The 10,217-nt window shown below is 33.3% G+C and overlaps 1 pseudogene; it reads left to right on the top strand.

The window, feature by feature from the left end:
• Positions 1-1,796: 1,796 nt before the first annotated feature.
• On the top strand, positions 1,797-2,298 carry LOC116900898 (annotated as a pseudogene).
• Positions 2,299-10,217: the final 7,919 nt, after the last annotated feature.

Raw genomic sequence — 10,217 nt, 5'->3', positions numbered from 1 at the left:
TGTATACTAATGCTACATGTAAATTAAAGTATAAACAGATTAATCAAACATATTTCCAATTTTGTGTCTTATAAATTAGATATAAACTTGATTATGTGTTATCTACCTCAGTCTTATATAAAATAACACTTTGGATATCTCATCTAACCTACTTATAATGGGATTTTCTGGACCAGCCAAGGTATAAATTATGACACAGAAATATATTAATTTTTATTATTGCTTAGATCTTAGCTTAGGCTACCTCTTAGCTAGATTGTCAAATATAATCTTATTATCCTACCTAGTTCTGCGTGGCTGGTTCTCTATCAGTCCCAGTACATCCAACCCTGTCCTTATCCCATTGCTGTAAACTCCTACCTTTGCTTCTCTCAACCTAGAAATTCTACTTCCCCTTTCCTGCACAGTTACTTCCCGTCATTCCTTTATTAAGCCAATCAAAGAGTGAGGAAGTATGTTTTTGAAATATTGAGGCAGATGATGACTCGTAAGAATAACAATACAAAAACTCTGGCTAATACTCAGATCTCTGTCAGTAATGCAGCCAACAATTGAACAATAGAAAGACAACATTCACAGAATGTACAAAAAGAATACCCCAAATCCTATTTATGGAAGTCATTCTACATCCTATTTCTATATTTTTCATTTTATTTGTTAGTTTGTTATTTATGCATAATTTTCATTAAATATTGTGCAAATATTTAATGTTAAAAGCATTATGTGTATATTTTTCCCAGTAACATGGCAAGCAATTTTCCTTTAGTTATGTATTCATTTATTTCTTCTTTATTGGAGGACCAATTATACACCAGTCTTTCATATTCAATCATATTCAATCATCGTTGCTGATATTTATCCTTGGCAGTACATAATTTCATTAAAATGATTTTATTTTACTTGGAGCAGAAAATTTTGAGTTCCTCATTTAGATAAGACCATTAAGTGACAAGAATAAGAAAATTCCATGAAGAGACAGCAGGTGCAGCATTGGAAGTGGCAGCATCAGGAGCCTCAGCAGGGGTGATAGTAAGTTCATGCACTTCACAAGCATCTCATCTTGAGTCCCACCTGTTTAGATCACTCCTGCTTGAAGAAGCTGAGTCTTGATTATTATCAAGTCAAACATTCTGTCCTCTTAAAATTTAAGTAAGTAATCCTGGGGTAAAAGATGAGATTTTATCTCTGCTGTTTTTCTTCTGTTTATGTTCGAGAAATCTTTATCAACTGAGTGAGTTCCAATATGCTAAAACTCATTTAAGAAATATTGATGAAAAAGGAACAGATACATACCATAAACACAATAAAGGTGCACACAAAGATAATCTACAGTTGTTAGTCACATGTAAGCTTCGACTTGACATTTCTTCTAGGGAAGCTTTTGGGGGCAGAGTGAAACATATTAATAATTTGTTCATGTATCATCACAGTTCTTTTAGGAATCTCCTACCCAATACACACAGCAGATGTCTTGAAGCCTGCATTCCGTTTGCGTCTAGTGTCACCTCTGATTTTTACCATCATCAGCTTTCAAACACTTTGGTTCTCAACTATCTCTGTCATAATGATATTCTTCAATCATTAGTAACTGACAGACACAGTTTATTACAGATGACAGTTGCTTATTTTAAGTTTCTATGGTATATAAAAATCTGGTTAGATATTTTTATAATACTCTAGGAGGTTCTATAATTTCTTAACTGAAACAATGTGATTAGAAAATAAATAAAGGGTAGCAGTCCAGTTGCAAGTCAGGTCCTCGCCTGCTTGCAGTATCAGGTCAGATTTGAACTGCCCCCATGTTGAGCAAAAATGCAAAGATCAAGACCACCAAGAAGCACCCTAAACGTGCAATGGCCAATGTGTTCGCCGTGTTTGAGCAGTCCCAGATCCAAGAGTTCAGAGTCCTTCAACATGATCGAGTAGAACCAGGATGGCTTTATTGACAAGGAGGACCTGCACGACATGCTTGTGTCTCTGAGCAAGAATGCCACTGACACCTATTCGGATGCCAAGATAAATAAAGCCCCGGGCCCCATCAATTTCATTATGTTCCTCACCGTGTTTGAAGAAAAGCTGAGTGGCATAGACCACAGGGATGTCATCTGAAACCCCATTGCTTGCTTTGATGAGGAAGCCTCAGGCACCATTCAGGAGGATTACCCGATGGAGATGCTGACAACCAAGGGCTACCGTTTCACAGATGAGGAAATGGATGAGCTGTACCAGGAGGCCCCCATTGACAAAATGGGTAATTTCAACTTCATTGAATTCACATGGAGAAAAAGGCAAAGATGACTGAAGAGCTGCAGCTGACACTCCTGTTGAGTTTCCTTACTCACTTTGTATCCCAGATACACACCCCATAGGACCTACTGTGTGACACTTAGTTTCTCAGACATCCCCTCCCATAGGACCTACTATGTGCTACTTAGTTTTTCAGGCACACACCACCACAGGACCTATTGCGTGCCATTTGGTTTCTCAGACACTCCCCAATAGGATTTACTATGTGCCATTTAGTTCCTCAGTCACTCACCCCCCATAGGACCTACTGTGTGCCACTTAGTTTCACAGGCTTTGCTCTTTTTTAATGTATTTATTCCAAGCCCTTTCTGTCACTTAGCATGTGTATAATCAGACTGGAATGGGGACAATGTTGTAAATTGTACTGAAAATGAGATGCAAATAAAAATCAGCCAATGTGAAAACTCAGGAAAACATATCCATATTTCTGGTTTTGCTGGATTTTTTTTTTACATTTTTAAATAATAAATTTTTATATAATAAGAATGTTATTTTGAAATTTTAAAGAAAGAAAGGAAGGAAGGAAGGAAGAAAGAAAGAAAGAGAAAGAAAGAAAGAAAGAAAGAAAGAAAGAAAGAAAGAAAGAAAGAAAGAAGGAAAGGAAAGAAAGAAAGAAGATAGAGAAATGACTCAGTGGCTAAGAGGGCTTGCTGCTGCAATTGCAGAGAACACGTTTAACAGCAGCCACACAGCAATTAACTGTCCGTAACTACAGTTCCTGGGAACAGGATTCACTCTTCTGGCATCTATGAGCACTGTCAGTGGTTTATACCCATATTGTATGTGCATGCAAAAGAGTAAAATATATATAAACTAAAATAAACTAAAATATAAAATTAAGAAGAGATTATTATAAGAAAACTGAATATCATACACAATAAATGTAACTGTAGTATTTTACTCTCTAAGAAAGCCTAATATTAATATCAAATGTCATGTGAATTTTTCACCATCCAAATTGAATCATATCACCGAAAAACACTATGCTCTTCCAAATCACTTCATGGGATGCTGGCTACTATGATTTGTCTATTTAGGTCATTTTTACCAATAGGTAATTCCTGCTATCAATGTTTGTGGTCAGCCTGATGGCTTACAGCAGGTAAAGGGGCATGCTACCATGCTTGACAACTTGGGTTCAATCACTTAGGTGAATTATAGGAGGGAAGGCAACAACCTGAAAGTTCCTCTTTACCCCCATACCCATGGATGATGTGCAAGCACAATCTATGTATATGTAAGAATGAATGTAATTAAAGTCAGTGACATAATTTAAGACCATACACACACAATGAATACGTAAAAAGCAAGTATAATATGTTAGAATAATACGGTTGATATGGTAACCCTACCTTGAATCCCAGTACTCAGGAAACAGAGACAAACATTTCTATGAGTGCAAGGCCAGTCTAAACAAAAAATTGAGGTCTAGGCCACTAATGACTACATAATTGGACCCTTTCTCAAAAGGAAAAAATAAGGAAATAGAAATCATTACCATACCATAATGTAAAAAAGATACTTTAAAAGAAATATCCTATTTAAATGCTTAAAAACATTTTCAACATTATGTTTATAATATGATTGTGATTATGGTAAAATATGTTATGAAAAAACTTATATAATTGAATGAAGAGAATTTTTATTATTTTTATTTCATTATTTAAAAGTTAATGTGTGAGTTAAATATATTTGTTCACTATAAAAATGTATGTATGTATGGAAATGTACATATGTCCCTAATTAAAATCAAGTTCCGGGTCATTGACATGATTTATACCACAAATAGGATGAAGGATTCCAATAATAGTTGAATTTTATACTGTTGTTGTGAGATCAGAAATCTGTTGAAATGAAAGCATATTAAAAAAAAAACACAAGTAATAAAGCTATGTATGCATAAGTTAACAGAAAGTTTGTCAGAAAAGCTTTACCTAGCCTTGCATTTTCTCTGGAGTTGTGGAGTCAATTTTTGCTAATTCAATCATATTGGATACTTTACAGAACAGGAAGTGTATAGGTAAGATGTAGAAGGGAATTGGTTATATGAAATAAAGCACAGACTAAATTAATTCAGCATAAACAATCTACTAGTATTCACAGCAATAAAAGGAACCTTCTGGAAAGGTGATGTCAGGCAAGACAAATTGCTAAGAATAGGACTTTCTCATAAACTTTATTAATTCTCTTATAACTCATCCTTGTTTATACCAAAATTATAAAAACATGATTCTGGTAAATATTCAAGTATCTGTCTTATTTAACATAGATATTTGGTAATTGTTTTGGGGCAGAGGTAAAATTTGACTTTGTAAGATTTTCCAGTACTCAGAAAAAAAAGTTAAATATTTAGTATAATAATCAGAAAAATAATGATATCCAATAGTCTTTATTCTGCTGCTATAATAACCACATGAGTACTTAGAACTCTGCTGGATGTTACACTGGGGCTCATTAGAGTTACCATGAGACATATTTGTCTTTTGTGTGATTTTTGGCTTTGATTCTCTTTCTATGATCAGTACCATATCTATGATAGGATAGTGGCTTCCGACATCACTTTTGATACACTTGGTGATCAACACTTTACCTACTTTTCCAAGGAAGGATCATCCCAGTCAGAGTACTTTCAACGAAATAGTTGACTAATCTCTTTGTTGAACACTGGTGTTCTTTGCTGAAGCTCTGACTCAAATGCCAGGCTCTACATTCAAAAAAGCCGTTCAGTATGAGGATATGAGGTAATTCATGGTAACGTTAGATTAGCGTAGAGCATCCATCTGATGTACATTTTATTAAATTAGTAAGAGAGAATTGCCCTTTAGAAAAATAAAAAAGTGATTTTAAACACACAACCCTCTGATTTAAAAATAAAAAAGCAGTTTATCAAAATTGATATGGAGCGCAAAATATTTTTGCAAGCCCCTTCAAGACAGATCTTTGTTGAACTTATTTTGTGACATTTTCATTTGTACCTATACAAAATCGTTTGCTTGGTATTATGGTGAAGATAGTAGGTTCTTGTCTCTGCTATGTTTGAACATTTATTCTATGCCATGCTTATTATGTTATATTTTGGAAGTTGTTCAATCTCTCTGAACTACACACTGCTTACATGCAAAATTGATATGAGAAATATCAGAAGAATCAAATTTAACATTAAATGTGATTGTTTTTTCATATATCAGCTGTATTTCCATAAAACTATTTAAGTGTTCCTAAATAAAATCTGCTAAACAGTAAAATACTTGAATAGAATACTGACTGCTGAGGGATATGAGATTAAGCTAGTTAGCATGCATACATGAGAAGTTCATGAGCACAGTAATGATCCATTTTGTTGCTCGTATTTAAAATATACAACATGATATCCCATGTTCCACTGAAGAGAGCAAAGGGATTCCACATCGCTACAAATTAAATTGTTCATTATCTCCAATACCCCTTTCTTTTTGCCTCTGTGACAAGTATAGTTAAAACTCTCCTCATTTCACACAAACCCTACTTACATACCATCAAGTTCCTGGAGTATTACATGTTTTCAGTTTTACATTGTACATAGTTATTAATTTTATCTGCAGAAATGCAAGGCCCCATTTCCTTCTCTCTCCGAAAGACTAGCATTTTATTTCTATCAGTGAGTCACATTCAAATCAAGGTAGTATGATTAAGCTCCCCATGACATTTCCTTATGAGTTTTTCATTTGGCTATGTTCTCACCTCATGCAAATTGATGTGAATTAAATTTGTGCCATTAGTTTCTCAGAAATGTCGAGATATATCTTCACACTGTGTTCAGACACAAACATCTCTGATGTCTCAGTATATAAAAGCTAGCATTATTAAGTGTTTGAGAGATGAAGAATGAGTGTGAGTATAAATGTCAATAACATATAGAAACTACTTCACTAACAGAAAGGAAAAGAATAAGCTGTAATATTTTTTATTGAGAAGGGAACAGTACTTCTATAGGAAAATCTCTGAAATGAAAAATATTTTCTAATCATTTTTAAATAATTTGCTTTGGCTCATTCTATCTAAATCTATTATGCCATGTAATTGTCCTGTGTGGCATTTTTTTTTTGTTTTTAATGTCTCCATCTAGAAGATGAAGACCTTATAATCAAGGGGAAAATTGTCAATTTTTCATGTACATATTATATGTACTCCATGAATATTTAATATATTTCCCTTTGAGAGAATACCAAGAGAAGCAATCAAATGCTGATCATTTAAATATAATAGGGCACTTTTATGAATATTCCTAAGAAAGAAAATGTAAATGAATAGAAAAACAAATGAATACAAATTTTAAAAGGTTATGGATTTTAAGATTCAGGTTTATATATCAAACTATTTAAATTTTAATATCAATTCATTTTTATTTATATGACTTGTCAACAATTATAACTCATTTTTTCCTCTGAAAAATCATTACTTCATAGGTATTCAAAAGACACAAAGAAAGAAGAAATAAGCAATGCACTTCTCTAAACTGTGGTATCCTGTAAGTGATAAGTAATGAATAGGAATGTTACCTTGCAAGAAATTTCATTGATTGATCTGAATTATAGTTTTGTCCCATAATAAAAGTGAAAAAGAAAACTGAACTTGAGATACATATTTATTTCAAACATGACCTATCCAAACTGTTTACAAATTAATAATTAAAATAGAAGCTGAGTTCTATGGCACATTACTTCATAAGGTAGAGTTCATGAATGATTTTATAGAAATAATTTTCTATTTAACTTTGTTTGCATGATGTAACAAAACTTACTGAAATTAGCTTTTAACGTGCTTAAGATATAGGTTTATTGCTCTCTGAAATATGTGTATGAAAATAATAGAAAATGCTGAGGAATTATAACTATTGTTACAATTCTTACAATTGTAAGAACTATTCTTACAATGACATGGTGCACGATATCTTAATTGAATTAAAATAGCAATAGAGAATTGATTTTTAATAATTATGGAAATCTAAATAATACTCACTATTTTATCATAATAGCTTTGGTTATTTCCCTCTAGAGCAGAGACATTAAAGATGCCAAGCTTCAAGTGCCAGGGTTGGGAAATTCCCAGAGATGCCTTGTCTGCTCAGAGGAATGGGGGAGTAATGATTGGGGAAGGATTATGGGAGAGGGTGACCAGGAGGCGGACAGTGAGCATGATGTAGTAAGAAAAAAATAAATAAATTAAAACAAAAGGTGCAAGTTCAAAGTTTTTTTTTTTTCTGTTTTGAGTCCTAAAGGCAGTTTCTTTCCATGTGTTGCACATGGGTCCTGCAATATAAACAGTTCCTCCACTGTGAGAGTGTTCTGAGTATTTCTGTTTATTAATGCAAATTGCATAATGCTTTTAAATTTGAGATTACATATAAACTGAGAGCTTATTCTATGAATAACCTATTAATTTATAATTAATTTAATATAATTAAAATATAATTATATAATTTATATACATTAATTGATATATTATAAATTATAACCTGTTCTGCAGTTGTCAAAACTGTAATCAATTTTAATCTTCCATTAAGATCATTCTATATATCAAAACATTCTTCTTATGTTTGTGTCTCCATAGCATTACCCGTGTCACATGGATCACTTATTGGCTTTATCAAATGATTTATATCTACTTTTTTCCATTAATTAATTTTTCACCTTACATTCCAATTGGAGCTCCCTCTCTTTGCCTAGTTCTCCTCTTGCACAACCCTACCCCTCATCCCTCCGTTGCCTTCAAGGACAGGAGCAGGAATTTATGCTGCCTCTGTTGCTTATCTTTGGATCAATTTCCCCTAACTAGGCTGTCTTGTTTGTTCTCAGTAGTAAAGAATGCACCTAGTCCTGCATTGACTTGATATGCAATGATGGATTGGTACCCAAAGGGGACCTCACCTTTCTTATATCTACTTCTTAAAATGATATTTCAGACTGCGAAGTTGAAAGGGAAATGATTGTATTTGCCTAAGATTTATTTTATATGTTGGTGTATTTAAAGTATACATCACTCCACTGAAAATGAACCATTATGGAAGAAGAGGAAAAAAGAGTAAAAGAGCCTGTGGTATAGGTAACTACAAGAAAATATTATCCAGAGCAGAACAACTGTGTAAACAAGCTCACAGCATTTGTAGTTTCTTCTTGAGATGTAGTAAACAGTTAGATTTAAAGCTTCTGATGCTGAATGCTCCTAAATATTTAATGTTTTTTAATAGTTTCTTATGGTTAAATAGCAAACTTCATAGGAATTTCTATTGCCAGTAAGTTTTTAGAATTTTGCATTTTTAAATTGTACTAAAAGAATCTATATTATAAAGAAAATATTGTAGGTAGAAAGATGGAAAAATAAGTAAAGAAAAAGGAAAAGAAAGAAAAAATAACTTCTAATGGTATGTGCAATAGTGAAAATATTAAATAAATTCGTCAAATTTATTACATTCTGCTGACAGCATAACATCATATGAACTCTGAAGCTGGAGCATTTGACTTGACTCATGCTCATTAGTGGTAAGTAATCAACAGTGTCATGTAACTGAGGACACCTTTGAGTAGAACCAGTTCTGAAGTGATGTAGTAGATGTAAAAGGAAGTTTTATATGACTGAGACTGGGGCAGCTCCTGAGGAGGTAAAGCCAGCAACTGCCAATGCAGATGTGGATACTTGGAGCCAACCATCAGACTGAGCTCAGGGAACCTGGTGGGGGAGCTGGCAGAAGAACTGGAGGAGCAGAGGGGGGTCACAACCCCATTGGAAGAAAAACATAGGCTGGCCTGACCACCCAGTTCTCCCAGAGTCTAGAGCACCAACCAAGGAGTGAACCTGGAGGGGTACTTGGCTCCAGGTACATATATAGCAGGGAATGGCCTCTGCTATAATAATATAATAATAATAAAACACCAAGAATTAGCGAAAGACAAAAAGAAAAAAAAAGAAACTGAGTAGAAATAAGCATGGGATGAGGAAATGAATTTCAAGGTTGAAATTTTTCCTACAATATCCACAAAGACAAGATATTCTCTTTGCTCTGCAAATGTTAAAATCCTTAGGAATTTTCATTGTGAAACTGTACCCAATACAATTTCTGTCATCCTAATCTCAGCTATGTGTTAACAATGGCCAAAATAATTTTTTTGATTTTCTGTGAGGCTGGTTTAATTATCTTAATAAGTATACTCACCCCATTATATGACAACAATATTTGTTCCTTTAGATTTTATATGTATTTATGTGTATGGTTATGTATCAGTATGAGTATATGGAGACCACACATGTGGCCAAATGACTGAGAAGGCAAGGGGTTGTTGGATACCCTAAAGTTAGAGTCACATGCAATTCTGATGTCTACTATGTCTTCAATTCCTTGATCTTTTATTTTTTGTTGTTATATATAGTAAAATGTATCATCGGAATTCTAATCATTGTGTTTGCTATATATATAGATACTTATTCTACAGGTACGATGGTAAATTGACGTGTGTTCAAATCTGTCCTAAGATGAGCATGTGTGAGGTATTTGGTTAATCCCCTTGCCCTGTGAATGCATAATATTTACAAAAACACGAAGAAAAATTAATGGTCCATCTTAAACGTGTTTGGAGAATTTTCTGAACCAGAGGGGAACTATAAGCACAATATAAATTGTAATAAGTACACATTTTATGTTTTAATAATTTTTTTACTTTGAATGGCAATGTATTTTTACTGATTTTGCAAATATCTTGTTGTGATTTTCACTTAATAGTATAGTTAAATTTAACATGTCAGTTTTTATATTCAAACAATTGATTCAAATGTTGTTGCACTATTCTATTAATTTTCCTAGATAAAACTTCTTAGAAATAAAGTGACCACATCTTCTTTGATTTGCTGCCCACATTACCAAGTCATTCATCTTATGA

Source organism: Rattus rattus, chromosome 5 (genome assembly GCF_011064425.1).
Source record: "Rattus rattus isolate New Zealand chromosome 5, Rrattus_CSIRO_v1, whole genome shotgun sequence".
Taxonomy (NCBI): Eukaryota; Metazoa; Chordata; class Mammalia; order Rodentia; family Muridae; genus Rattus; species Rattus rattus.
The sequence above is the reverse complement of the archived record's forward strand: the minus strand, read 5'-3'. Positions and strand labels throughout refer to the sequence as shown.